We start from the raw sequence: 14,506 nt of genomic DNA, 5'->3' as shown, positions 1-14,506 counted from the left end.
ATATATGTATAATTTCATGTTATTAAGTTACCAATTACAGATCTCAATTTATCTGATTGATGTAATTATAATGACAGGATTAAGACATTTCTAACAATAAGACTGGATATTAAAAATCTAGAGACTAACTCTGTTTAATTATACTGCCAGGATTAATTAACATATACTACAGAGGATTAAGTAGCTCCTCTTGCTATAAATAGGGGCCAGGTCCTTGGGTCATAAGGGGTATCGACTTTTCTCCTGAGCATCCCATTAGTCAGAAAGACTTCGGAAAAACGTCATATGTTAATTAAGAAGGCCTCCCCGCAAGACTGTTCAATTTGATTAAGAGAAGACATGATGTATTGAGGTATGTTTTACATTCATTTTCATTCATTAGTGATCTTCTTCATCCTCAAATTGGCGCTCACCTCTAGAATCTAACAAATCTTACTCTCTCTCTCTCCCATCATGTCTCTCTCTCTCTGCACCGCTTTCTATCCTTCTCTCTCCATCTCTGTCCCTCTCTTTGTTTATCTCTCTGTCTATCTATTTCTATACATCCCTCTCTTCTCCCCTTTTAGTGTAGTCTGTCTAATATACATCCAGTATCTGATATCAGATAACCGATATTCGATATCTGGATATTAGATATCAGATGGATATCAAATATCCATCTAATATCAGATATCACGATGCATATCATCGCCCTCCGGACGTGGCCGATTCTGTTGCCACATATAGAATTCTATATCCAATAAGAAAAATCTGATATCCATAGATATGATTTTCAAAATCCATACCAGAAAGCGGTATATTGACAATGATATTCAATATCTAGATATCGATATAAAAATGATATATTGTTGCATTAAGGAAAATACTAAGTTTAAAATAGTATAAATATTTTGAGAAGCACTAAATGCATTCCGAGCCCTTATTGGGCCCTTATTAAGTCCATCCTTCTTTGTACTGGACCAGATTAACTAAGAAATAATAGGTGAATATTTATTGTAAATACTTATATCAAATGTCCACATTGTCAAACATACTCTATATAAGGCTCCCAATAGCTTAGATTTGCATTACAAATTATTTAACATAAATCCCTATCCGTATGTCATCCAACATGGATATTGTGATATAAAAAACTAATATCCGACACAAATACAGATATTGTCATCCAACCCTTGAGATGAGGACAGATGCAGATATCTCACGGATAAGGGTATCGGATCTCTCCCTGTCTCTGTCCCTCTCTCCAACTCTCTCTCTCTCTCTCCAACTCTCTCTCTCTGTCCCTCGCTCCAACTCTCTCTCTCTTCAACTCTCTCTCTCTCTCTTTCTCTCTCCAACTCTCTCTCCAACTCTCTCTCTCTCTCTCTCTCTCTCTCTCTCTCTCTCTCTCTCTCTCTCTCTCTCTCTCTCTCTCTCTCTCTCTCTCTCTCTCTCTCTCTCTCTCTCTCTCTCTCTCTCTCTCTCTCTCTCTCTCTCTCTCTCTAAAATATTCTTCTCGACACAGCTAAAGGGAGAAAATATCATCCGCAGTTTTAAAACTGAAAGGAATAAACTAGAAGTCAGACATTAATCCTGCTCGGAGGCTCATCCAAATGCAAAGCCCACTTTATTTCCAAATACCAACTTCACGGAGACTTCGTGCGTAACATCTTTCCAATTTATCTGAAAATCACTTCCCGAGATGTTCTTCAAGCTTGCGCTCCGCCAGGTACGCAGCGCACACGTTGTCATAAGTTGGGTTCTGATCTGCTCTCTCCATGGCATCCATAAAATCTTCCTTCAGTTTCAATGCTTTTTGCACCTTTGCCAGCTTCATGCGTTCAATTGCCAGTTGAGCTTTCAGCTCTTCGCGCCGTTGTTCCTCGCGTATATCCTCTTCTCTTTTTCCACCGCTGGCCATCCACGCTTTCCTCTGACGGTTCTCTGAATTTGCAAATGACGAAAATCCACATCAATCAAAATCATTAATATACAACAACTCGACAAGGAAAAGCAAACTTAAACAAAGAAAATAAAGAAGAAACCAGTGGACCTCGAGAAAGTCGATAAAGAACAAGGCCACACACCTATCTCCTTTTTCTCCCAAGCATACAGTGACTTCGAGTACTCGATAAACTGACGTATTTATAGTAGTTCCCAAAACGTACTGGATACATAAATCACCAGTTTATGTTACGGAAACGTTACATCTTTCTGGGAAACATATCTCATAAGGCCGCTAAGATCATAAATGTTTTCTTAAAGATCCGATAAGTTGCAGGAAAAGTCTGTAATATATTGCACAAATGGCAAACAGCATCAGGAACACATTAATTAGGTGGTACTGTCATCATAACGCCCTATATTTCGACAAAAAGAGAAGTCGTAAGGTCACTATATTTTTGTCACCTTGCATCTTTTTCTTGAATAAACCTTCCGTTGAGTTAAAGATATTCAGAATGGAGAGGAAAGATAATGAGCGTGAAGGGCTTACGACTCGGGAACGGTAGCCATAACAACAGAATGGTTTGAACTGGCCCGCTAATCAGTTCAAGATGAACGGTTTGAAACTGGCCGTAGCCGGTTCATAAATGTGAAGGAAATAACCAAATTATATTAAACTTAACTAATGAGCTAATCAGAAGAGAATATGCAGCCCAAGGTATGTAGCAGAAACAAACTAAATAAAAACAAGCATACGATACAAAACCGACATACGCATTGGATCAATCAAAGAAATAAACCAATTGACACGTACGCTGGATCCAACACAGATGCATTGCATCCGACGAACGCTGCAGACTAACGCTCTTGCGTTTGTGCAGATGGTAATCACCTACTTATTACGAGTAATACGAAAAATTTTAATGATTAATATGGTAAAGCTTAACTACAAAGTTTGGTCATCATATTTACACGTCCAAATATAAGCTAATAGGATGAATTAACCACATGTTATCGCTATATGCTTGAATGCAAGACCCTCTCTTCCGCACAATTAATTAATTTCAAGCATTCAGTTGTACTATTATCTCCCTCTCGGCAACACGCAACTTCATGTAAATTATATTGTGGAGTGTATTATGCCTAATAAGACATTTATGATAAAACATAATGATCCATTTCATGTTAAGGTTATTCTATTACTTTCAGTCTGTCCCTGATGTTTATGTAACTCACATAGATATGAAAATTATTAAATTTTTAGGGAATGTCCGTCCCATATTGTTGAAACTCGTTGAAGAAAACAACGACCCAAGACGCTACGGTAGAAATGCGGAATCAACTCGGACGAGATAAATGTGTCGGCGTATAGAGACAGATAACAAGAACCTCTTTATGTCACCGGCGTGACGTCAACGTCCGAAGCTTTCGGTGCAAGGCACTGGCTTCTCGTGTGGTGCAGCAGAGCAACTCCTTCAACTCCCAAGCCAAGGGAGTGACCACCAAGGAGTGATGAAGACAAACCAAGGGAGAGAGAGAGAGAGGAGAAGAGAGGAAGAGACAAGAAGAATGAACAGAAAACTCATATGCATATTCATTGAGAACAGGTTTGCCCTCTATATGTAGAGGACCAGTTACATGTTCAGGGATATGAAAGGTTTGGAATATGAAGAGCCTTGAGCCTTTTCATATTCCCCAAAACAAGCCTTTTCATATTCCCCACAAAGAGACAAGAGGGAAAGGGTTCAGTCTTTCCACATTCCCTTCCTTTATTGAGGTTTGACTAGTCAAGTCCCCCCCCTCTTCACATTCCCGTAATGGGGGGGCCTGACAAACCCCAACACATATCTGTCCGATATCTGGTATCGGACCTTCGATATCCGCTATCCAGAAAACATCAGGACGGTGTCTAATATCGGATATCGGATATTGGACTGATTTCATCTGGCAGATGTAAAGGGATATAGGGGACAGGTATCGAATGGGCATGGACGAGGCAGATATCAGATGCCGGATATCGGATTTCGATTACCGACTATTGGAGCCAGTATCTGGATATCAAAATCTGATATCCGATTATTTTTTGTCTGGAATCCTGTAATCCCACATGGAAGAAAAATAAATTATGAATGGTATTTATTTTGTCCTGACATTTTACACAAAAGTTCATGTTTTAAGTTGCATGCACAAAAAGACGCAGCACATAAAATAATTGGAGATATGCCCCCCCCCCTTCTCTCTCCTCCATATTTCCCTAAGAAAAACTATTGGAAAATCCAAATTAATTCGATAAGCCCCGGCAAATATTTTTATTGTATTTTTACTCCTGCAACGTGTGACCGAGAGCTATTTTAAGGGCATATTTGAAAGGAAAATTTTAAAAGTGTCCCTCCGACTTTAGAAACTACTCTAAATTCCTATTTTACATATAATTATATCCTTCTTCTAGTTAAAATTTCATCTTTTCCTCAGATAAATTCACGAAAAATTCAATGAAATGACAGGAAAATGTAGAAACTTTAATAATTTATCCCCACATTAGTTAACCTTAAATTTAATTTTTAAACCGGCAATTTCTTTTTAAATAGAGTTATTCTAGGCTCAAATGAATTCCATAAAATTCATAAATTAACAAAAAATTAATTCATAAAATTAGAATTCACTTGGAATTATGTTAACATATAAATAAATGATGAAAACCCTATTTAAAACTCTTTAAATGGATGAAAATGTGGTGATTACTTGAATTAAATATACTATGATTTAGAGGAGGAAGTAGATTATATTTTAATTTAATTTCAAACTAAAATATAATTATAGTGGTTTTAAATCTTAGGACATTACAGTAAAAATGTCAGGAACATTATTCATCAGGTGTTAGTTGGGCTTGTTATGAGGAATAAAAATATGACTTAGGGATTAAATTGCTCATTAGTCAACTGGATTTGGAAGTAGATAATAATTATAGTAGTTGTATTTCTTAGTCCATTGTGTTAAAACCTTTTGGATCATTATGTGTTAGGTGGGATTACTAGTAGAACAAAATATTATGATTTAGAGATTGAGTAGCTCATATGTTAATTTAATCTGATAGTAATATCTAATTATAGAGGTTGTAAAACTTAGGACATTATGTTATAAATTTTAGGAATATTACTCAATAATTGTTATTAGTAGTAGAACAGAATATTATGTTTTAGATGTTGAGTAGCTAATATGGCAATTTAATCTGGTATTAATATATAAGTATAGTAATTTGAGATGCTAATAGACACCGTTTAAATTTTACAGTCCCTATATGGATAAATCTATGTATATGAATCTACGTATAATTATATTTTTCCATCTTTCATTCTTAACCTCTAGTGTTTGATCATAAATTTCATATACTATGTGAAGTTTTTTATTATATTCTCCACACTATGTATATTTCTAAATTTTAAATTTTGTAAAATTTCTATACTTCTAAGGCCAAATATCATGCCGAAAAATCCGAGATACTAATATATTCTGTTTAACTTTGCATTCACAACATGGATAAGTGAGGCATTAAATAGTGTTAGAATCTCAGAACTACAGAATGTTAAGAAGCTTGATAAATAATTTCGCAACAAAAGAAGCTTCTTCTGTAATCTTTCACCCACAAAATAAGCCCTCGATCATAGTATTTCTTTTCTGCATGAGTCCATCAACGGTTTGTACTTGGTTATCACTTACAAAGTCAAACACAACAAATAAAACGTGATGGTTATTTAAAATATGCATTATACAGGAAGGGATGATAAGGATTTATATGATGGAGTGCGCCCAAACGACATCAACGGAATGTCATCACAGCCATCCTCGACGGCAACAACATCACCGTCAGGCCATGTCCAGCCCGACAATGCAGCCACGACAACAATACAGCCACGACAATGTGCCCGATATTCCACATGAGCCATCACTCGTTGTTGATCGACAACCTCCGTGGTGGCCCGGCGGATTACGTAGGGTGCCCTGTCCTTATACGATTACGAGACCAGGTTGCCCATTGACACTCGCTTCGCTAATGCCACATCACTCAGCCGTTCAGGTCCCCATTACTCGCTTCCTGAGACGCCACCGTGACACCATTGTGCTCCAAGGTGCCATTGGGTTCGACGCTCGTGCTGCCATGCCTTGGTAATTCTGTCTCTCTCTCCTCACCTCCTTCCGCCAGCATCTTGCTCCAACGTCGCTTCTACCACCAGTCGAGCCAAAGTCATGCCAGCCCACGGCATGCCTCCGCCATCCTGCGCATTCTAGCCTGTGCACTGATAAAGTCTCCAACGACAAACGCTGCCACCGGCGAGGTACGTCATTCCCCTTTGCTCGTTAGTTATATTACTTCCTACAATATATTTTGGACTGCACTCCACTACACTTGGGGTAGTTTAGGTGAGAGAATATTTCGAGAGAACTATGTCACGAGTGATTTCCTACGTATGGGTCGAGCCCGTCCGTTACGTGTGAGCATCACAAAATTATTATGTTTGGCATTGTAGTCATCGTCATTGCTCTGACGAGGGTCAGAAGGTCACCATCATCGGTCGCCCGCCCAAAGCTCGAAACTCGGCAAAGTCCCACAAGTCGGACATGCATGTACACTCATCTAGGGTTTCATCGCATCACATAGTTACATTCACCTTAGTGAATCACTTGTCGGACAAAGTCACTGACAATGTCAGATATTGTCTGAACTCATCTTAGACTGACCTCGCTGACACGGGTGTATGTTGAACTTTTTGCATAGTGCTCTATAGCCAAGAGTTCATTCTCTTCCTTTTGGGTGATTCATTTCCACAGAACCAGCCATTGCATGTGTTTGCAAGTCATGTGGCAAGAGAGATCATATATAGGTGGTTGAAAAACAAAAAAATAGGGGTGAATTTTATAAAATTTTAAACCCTCGTCATTGTCAATTTTAGCTTATACAATAAAATTTATAAAAACCCTACTTAAGATGTGTAGTGATAAGTATGAGTATCGTCCAAGGGAAGCTAATAAGGAATCCAATAGATGTTCTTCTTGAATAATTTCAACCTAATTGGGGTTAATTTAATCTTCACAAAGATCAAATTACCCTAATTAGAATGAGAAATTTAGAAATCGGGGTAGAATAGATGAGAGGAGTAGAAGAAATAACGGGCTCTAAATTGAATTAATTGATCCAATTGAAAGGATCAAAGAATTCAATTAAAGAGATTAAGAAGAAAATTTAGATTTGTTTTGGTTGGTTCTGTAGGTTTGATAATTCAGGAATGACTACTCCATTGGATAATGAAATGCAAAATTTAATTTCCTAGAAAGTTAACCCTTTTATAAGTTTTTTTATAGTTTTCTTGATATGCACTTGGAATAGCTAGGTAAATCTCTCAATTTATCCTCTCAATCCTAGTCAGGGCTTGAACATGCCGCTCAGGCCAAGTGATTTAGAAGTTCAGACAAAAATCAAGATGAATGATTAAAAGATTCAACTAATAACATCCAAAATACAACAAAAATTTAAATACAAAGAAGGAAAAAGCACCAAACAGGTTGATCCCAGCTGGAGCTCCCCTCTATCTTTCAGCTGTGATAGAGAACCATCAAGAATGACCCTCTCCTCTCAAAATTCGGCTTTTATACTTAGGTTAAATGGTAAAAATTACCATTTTACCTCTATTTAGTAATTAATTTTTATCCATCAATGTAGGCATGATCTAACCATACAGATAGAAAGCGGAGATCAAGATGAGCAAATTCATTAAAAAATCATATCAATCAGACTTCAGGATCAAAAGTTATTAATAAATGAATTTAAACCAACTTTAGCTATTGGATTTAAATTCATTTATTTATTAATTTCTTTTTTAACACGCCATGATGTGTTGTCTTCTCATTGGCGGGCACATTTTGAATTGGTTTTTTTGGGTTTGATCTCTAAGCGCCACGTACCCCCTTGCAAAAAATAAAAACAAAGAGAAAAGGTCAGAAAAATAGGCTCGGTACGTTTTGCCATCGACCTAAGGTGCTTTCTTTTCACTGTGTTAACCACTTTCAGCTCGCCATGTCACCGCCCATGCATGCTGATTGTACATGCAGCGCGGGCAGTGAACTTACCTCCCGTGGCGCCCTATCCTCATGCGTCGTTGGATTTGCATCCGACGGCTGAAATGAGGCCACGTCAACTGAAATCAATTGGACATTTTGCGAAGAAGCCCTTTATAAAATATGAAATTTTCGCCTGACACCGCCCAAAAGTAATTGTGTATATGCCCCTTGCGCATTCTCTCTCCTTTGATTTTTCCTGAAATCACAAAAATACCCTGCATATTTTCAATTAAGTCCCTGCCAAATTTACATAATTATGTCTATGCCACTACCGAGAACTATTTTAGGGATATAATTGCAATGCAACTTTACAAAAAGGCCCTCAAAGTTGAAAAATGGCTTTAACGCTCATTTTTGCCTTATAAATATATCCTTTTCCACTTTTAAAATTTATTTCTTCCTCAAATAAAACCCAGAAAAATCCAATAAAATCCTAAAAAATCGTACAAATTTTTAAAAAATTCTAAAAAATTCAGTAATTCATCCCCACACTAATTAACCTCAAAATTAAATTTTAAACCTGTCATTTTCATTTAAAAATAATGATTTCAATCTTAAATAAATCCCAAAAAAATTCATAAAAGTAATAGAAAATTAGGGAGAAATCAGAAATCACTTGGAAACATTAATTACATAAAAATATATGATAATAACCCCATTTTGAACTCTATAAATGCATAAAATTGTGCTAATAGCATGAAATAAAGACAAAATTTAGGGTGTTATCAGCGTTGTTGACTCTTTGACGCTGTCACTGAGCATGGACTCTTTGTGGAATGGGCCCATTTATGTCATTGCAGTGAATGCTTCATTCTCCCATAGGAGTTTTGCATACAGCGCTAACTTGTGTTGCATCGCCTTGCACGCTTGCGCCATGTTGCAGCGATCTCTTTCATGCAACCATCATATACAGGATAAGAAGTTTCCCTCAATTTTTTGGACTACCTCCTCCATATGTCATAGAAGACCTTCGATAATAAACAACACATCACATATGGCTAGCGTCTCTATCCAACAAACATGATCAAAAGAGACAAAGAACATCCCAAGAATGCGACAAAATTCCTTCACCAACTCCCACTCATCCTTCGACATCTTTGTCGACTTCCCTTTTCTTCTAAAACTCTTCGACACTTCGTCAATCACATCACTTTTATTCGCAGCAGGGGATAACATAGCATATGTGTTGTTCGACCTGGTCGGACAGTCCAACATGACCATGTTACTATGTTTAACTTATGGGTCGTCTTCACACGCTTTCGCATACTCCTCACGCCACTGAGCAGAGCTTCGAATGCCATGCAGTAGAGTTCGCACCTTCACTACTGCATCTCCCAAATACAACAAATGACGTGCTACATCATTGTCTTCAGCTGCTAAGAATATATCTCCATGCAAGTTGTCCTCGTCCCTATCAAACTCATCAGCGTTAATGTCCACATCGCCTTCTTCGGGCTCTATTGCTTAGGCTGAAGGAATGCCAAAGCTTTGATTTGCCGCTTGGAAGACAATGGTAAATATGTGTGTGACTCATAGGATGTGTCGCTTGACGCTAAACATTCAGTGAATGCTCTTTATCTTATTTGCAATCATTGATAACATCCTCTTATTAGCGGAGGCGTTATCAGCAGTCACAGCGTAAACCTGCATAAATACGTGTTATGTATAAATCACATGTTTAACTTAAAGGAAGAAGAGAATTAGAGGAAGAAGAAAATTAGTGGAAGAAGAGGAAGAAGAAGAAGAAAAGAGGAGAAGAAGACCGAAAATTAAAGGAAGAAGGAGAAGAAAAGGAAGAACAAGAAGACCAAGACAAAATTGAAATTTATACACAGCCTAACACAAAAAATGCAAGAGTAATCTAAGAATGATAAAACAACTAAGCAGAAAGAGAAGACAAAAAATAAACAATTAATTAAGTACACAATAAAGATAAGAGGGAAGCACAAGGAAGAGGAGGAAGAGGAAGGAAAAGAAGCAAAAGAAGAAGAAGAAGAAGAAGGAGGAGGAGAAGAAGAAGAAGAAAAAGACGAGAAGATAACAAGAAAAAGAAGAAGAAAATAAGAGTAATAAGGAAGAGGGAGAAGAGAAGAAGAAGAAAAAGAATAAGAAGAGAAGAAGAAAATAAGAAACAGGAGGAGAAGAGAACAACAAGAACAGAATAAGAAGATAATAAGAAGAGAAAAGACGAAGAAGAAGAAGAAGAAGAAGAAGAACAAAAGATGAATAATAAGTAAAGGAAAAAAGAGAAGAGAAGAAGAAGAAAAATAATACAAGAAGAAGAAGACCAAGAAGAAGAGAAGAGAAGAACAAGAAGAAGCAAAATAATAGAAGAAGAAGAAGCAAAAGAATACAAGAAGAAGAAGAAGAATAAGAAGAAGAGAAGAAGAAGAGAAGGGAAGAACAAGAAGAAGAAGAAGAAGAGAAAAAGAAGAGAAGGGAAGAACAAAAATAAGAAAAATAATAGAAGAAGAAGAACAGAAGAAGAAGATGAGAATAAGAGGAGAACAGAAGAACAAGAAGAAGCAAAATAATAGAAGAAGAAGAAGAATAGAAGAGAAGAAGATGAGAACAGAAGAAGATGAGAAGAAGAATAGAATAAGAAGAGAAGAGAAGAACAATAAGAAGCAAAATAATAGAAGAAGAAGAGAAGAGAAGAAGATGAGAGCAAGAATAGAATAAGAAGAAAAGAGAAGAACAAGAAGCAAAATAATAGAAGACGAAGAAGACAAGAATAAGAAGAAGAAGAGGAGGAGGAGGAGGAGGAGAAAATAAGAGAATTAGTGGAAGAAGAGAAATAGCGAAAGAAGAGGAAGAAGAGGAAGAAGGGGAACAAGGGGAAGAAGGAGAAAAAAGTAGGAGAAGACGAAGAAGAAGAAGAAGAAGTTGACCAGTGTTCACGCCGTTGGCCCGTGCTGACAAGTGTTCACGCTGACGCCAACTAGTAGAGAAGAAGCTGCCGCCGCCGTAGATATCACCGTCGCCATCGCCGTCATGCCACCGCCCGCCAATGCCGCAACCTGATTAATTTCAAATTTTCAAAACGGATAACGGATGAAAATAACCTAAGTTAGACTATTCATGTTGGATATTGAATTTTGATCCAACATCAATATCCAATATCACCATCCTTCTTGTGAGATAGGCGGATGACGACATTGAGACGGATGCCGATATCAGTTATTGGTAATGTAACAACCGATATCTGATATTGTCATCCGATATCCGGATATCAGAAAAAATGGATACCACAAATTTTATTTCACGTATCTGGTACAGCATCCATCCTAATATCATGATCCGATGCCAGTGCGGGATGGGCGATCACTAGTGGAGGGAGAAAGACCTAGAGAGGGAGATTGAGAGAGGGGTGAAGGGCCATTCATTAGCAGTGTTTCTAAAGCTTGTTATGTGGATATTGAGAGAAAAGGGAGGAGGGGTGGGGGGTTGTGGGGGAGGAATAATGAAAGGGAGGTGAAGGGCCATTCATTACCAGTGTTTCTAAAGCTTTTTATGTAGATTTAAAAAAAAAACAGCTTGTTATGTGGATATTGAGAGAAAAGGGAGGGGTGGGGGGGTTGTGGGGGGGAGGAAGAATGGAAGGGAGGTGAAGGGCCATTCATTACCAGCGTTTCTAAAGCTTGTTATCTGGATACTCAACACACCCATCAGCAGATCTTTTTTCTTTGATTTCGACATTGATATATTTAAATTGTTTAAATGATCGAGACAAAGTCTTGTGATAGGGTGAGAGGATGTCCCTAGTGTCACATCCGACGACTTCATCAAGCATGATGCTGAACGACATCCTCGTTTGAGACCACATCACTATCGTGACCTGATGAGACGACATGACCGAATGAGAGGACTTCTCAGATGTCACATGCCGACGACGTCATCAAGCCCGATGCTGGAAGACATCCCAGTTTAAACCACGTCAATACTATGACCCGATGAGATGGCATGATGTGACCGAGTGAGAGGAAGTCACATGCCGACGCCGTAGTCAGCCATGCAGATGGATGACGTCCCCATTTGAGACCACATCAATATCGTGACCCGACAATATGACATGATGGGACAGGGTGAGACGACATCCAACCCAACGATGGATTACATTCCTGGTCGAGACCACATCAATACTGTGACCCGACAAGATAATGTGATGTTATCTAGTGAGAGGACCTCACATGCCAACCATGTCGTCGGCCATGCAGATGGATGACATCCCTGTTTGAGACCACATTAATATCCTTGCCCGACAAGATGATGTGACGTGACCGGATGAGACTACATGATGGCGCGTCACCACCGGTCGTCATCGAGCCAGCAGCAGAGGAGCAGCAGGACGTCCCCGACTCAGCACCCGAGGAGCCGGCACTACCCAGCTCACCACCGAGACGAGTCCAGCCACCACGACGAGCCGCCGCAGCAACACGGGATCCCGCATTCCGTTACTCGGCATGACGCGGACGCCGACCACCGGAGCACACCGTTACAGTCAGTTACTTTATCTTATAGTTTTTCCCTTTATTCGTATTGTCGTGTAGCGGGGGAAGGGCCCATATGAGGAACCCTTTCCCCCCCCCCCCTTTTATGTTGGGCCTGACAAGCCCGTTTCCTATTTTTCTTGCTTATTTTCCTTCCTTTTCTTTTGTGTTATTGGACTTAAGGAAGGGCCCATCTTCACCCATATATAAGGGAAAAAGGTGGGCGCTTCCCTCACCTTTGACCTAATTTTGAAGAATTGCACTTTGAGAGAGAAGGGTCAGGTCGTGGAGAAGAAGAGAAGAAAGAAGAAGAAGAGAAGAAAGAAGAAGAAGAAGAAAGGAAGAAGAGAAGGAGAAGAGAAGGGGAAGGGAAGGAGATCGCCGCTGCGCCGCCCGCCGTTTGAGCCGCGCCAGCGCCGCGCCGCAGCCGCCAGTCGCGCCAGCCGCCGCGCCGCCGATCAGCCGCGCCTCAGCCGCGCCCGCCTCCGCGCGCGGCGCCAGCCCGCGCGCCGCCCGCCGCCGCCGCCCCGCTGCTCGAGCAGCGCCGTCGCCGCGCCGCGCAGCCGCCTCCCGCGCCCGGGCCGCTAGGGCCGCCACTGCGCCGCCCGCCGTTCGAGCCGCGCTGACGCCGCGCCGCGCAGCCGCCAGTCGCGCCCGCGCCGCTGCGCCGCCGCCATCGAGCCGCTGACGCCGCGCCGCGCGCAGCCGCGCGCCGCGCGCCGCTGCCGATCAGCCGCGCCGCCAGCGGCCGCCTTCCGCGCCAGCGCCGCCGGGCTGCCGCGCCGCCGCTGCTCGAGCAGCGCTGCCGCCGCGCCGCAGCCGCTTCGCGCCGCGCCGCTAGCCGCCGCTGCGCCGCCCGCTGCTCGAGCCGCGCTGACGCCGCGTGCCGCGCAGCCACCAGTCGCGCCGCGTCGCTGCACCGCCGCGCTGCTCGAGCCGCGCTGACGCGTCGTGCAGCCGCAGCCGCGCCGCGCCGCTGCCGATCAGCGCGCTCAGCCGCGCTGCCGCTTCGCGCCGCGCCGCCAGGCGCCGCGCGCCCGCTGCTCGAGCAGCGCTGTCGCCGCGCGCCGCCGCCGCTTCGCGCCGCGCCGCTAGGCCGCGCTGCGCCGCCCGCTGCTCGAGCCGCGCTGACGCCGCGCCGCGCAGCCACCAGTCGCGCCGCGTCGCTGCTGCGCGCATGCCAATCGAGCAGCGCAACGCCGCGCCGCGCAGCCGCCCGATCGCGCCGCGCTGCCGATCAGCCGCGCCGCCTCAGCCGCGGCCGCTTCGCGCCAGCGCCACGGGGCCGCCGTCGCGCCCGCTGCTCGAGCAGCGCTGTCGCCGCGCCGCGCAGCCGCCTTCCGCGCCGCGCCGCTAGGCGCCGCCCGCGCCGCTGCTCGAGCGCGCGCCGTGCGCGCCGCGCAGCCACGATCGCGCCGCGCTGCACCGCCCGCTGCCGAGCCGCTGACGCCGCGTCGTGCAGCCGCCCTGCGCCGCGCGCCGCTGCCGATCAGCCGCGCCGCCGCGGCCGCTTCCGCGCCGCGCTGCCAGGCGCTGCCGCGCCGCCGCTGCTCGAGCAGCGCTGTCGCCGCGCCGCGCAGCCGCCTTCCGCGCCCGCGCCGCTAGGGCCGCCGCTGCGCCGCCTGCCGTTCGAGCCGCGCTGACGCCGTGCCGCGCAGCCACCAGTCGCGCCGCGCCGCTGCCGATCACCGCGCCGCCTCAACGCGCTGCCGACCGGCGACTTCGCCTGCGCGACCGGCAGGGTCACCAGCTGCGCGACCTGGTCGTGCCGCCGCCGTGTGCCTGCCCGACTGCCGCCGCCGAGCCGCGCCGCGTGTGCTGCCGCCGTTCCTGCTGTCGCGCGAGCGCCGTGCGTGCTGCCACCTGCCGCGCCGAGCCGACCGTGAGTGCGACCTGCTCGACCGGCGCGCCGCAAGCACAACTACCGGATCCGCCGTGAGCTTGCACCGTGAGCTTGCACCGTGAGTCCGCATCGCTCA

General features: G+C 43.6%; 1 long non-coding RNA gene across 1 annotated transcript; it reads right to left on the bottom strand.

Annotated features, from left to right (window-relative positions):
• Positions 1-1,530: 1,530 nt before the first annotated feature.
• Positions 1,531-3,492, bottom strand: LOC144710471 (uncharacterized). Its single transcript, XR_013583296.1, has 2 exons — positions 3,313-3,492; positions 1,531-1,923 (listed from the first exon to the last, which is right to left on the bottom strand). It is a non-coding gene; the product is annotated as an uncharacterized LOC144710471 (long non-coding RNA).
• Between the last annotated feature and the right edge of the window lie 11,014 nt (positions 3,493-14,506).

Source organism: Wolffia australiana, chromosome 12, assembly GCF_029677425.1.
Source record: "Wolffia australiana isolate 7733 chromosome 12, ASM2967742v1".
Taxonomy (NCBI): domain Eukaryota; kingdom Viridiplantae; phylum Streptophyta; class Magnoliopsida; order Alismatales; family Araceae; genus Wolffia; species Wolffia australiana.
This window is presented reverse-complemented; position numbering and strand designations above follow the sequence as displayed.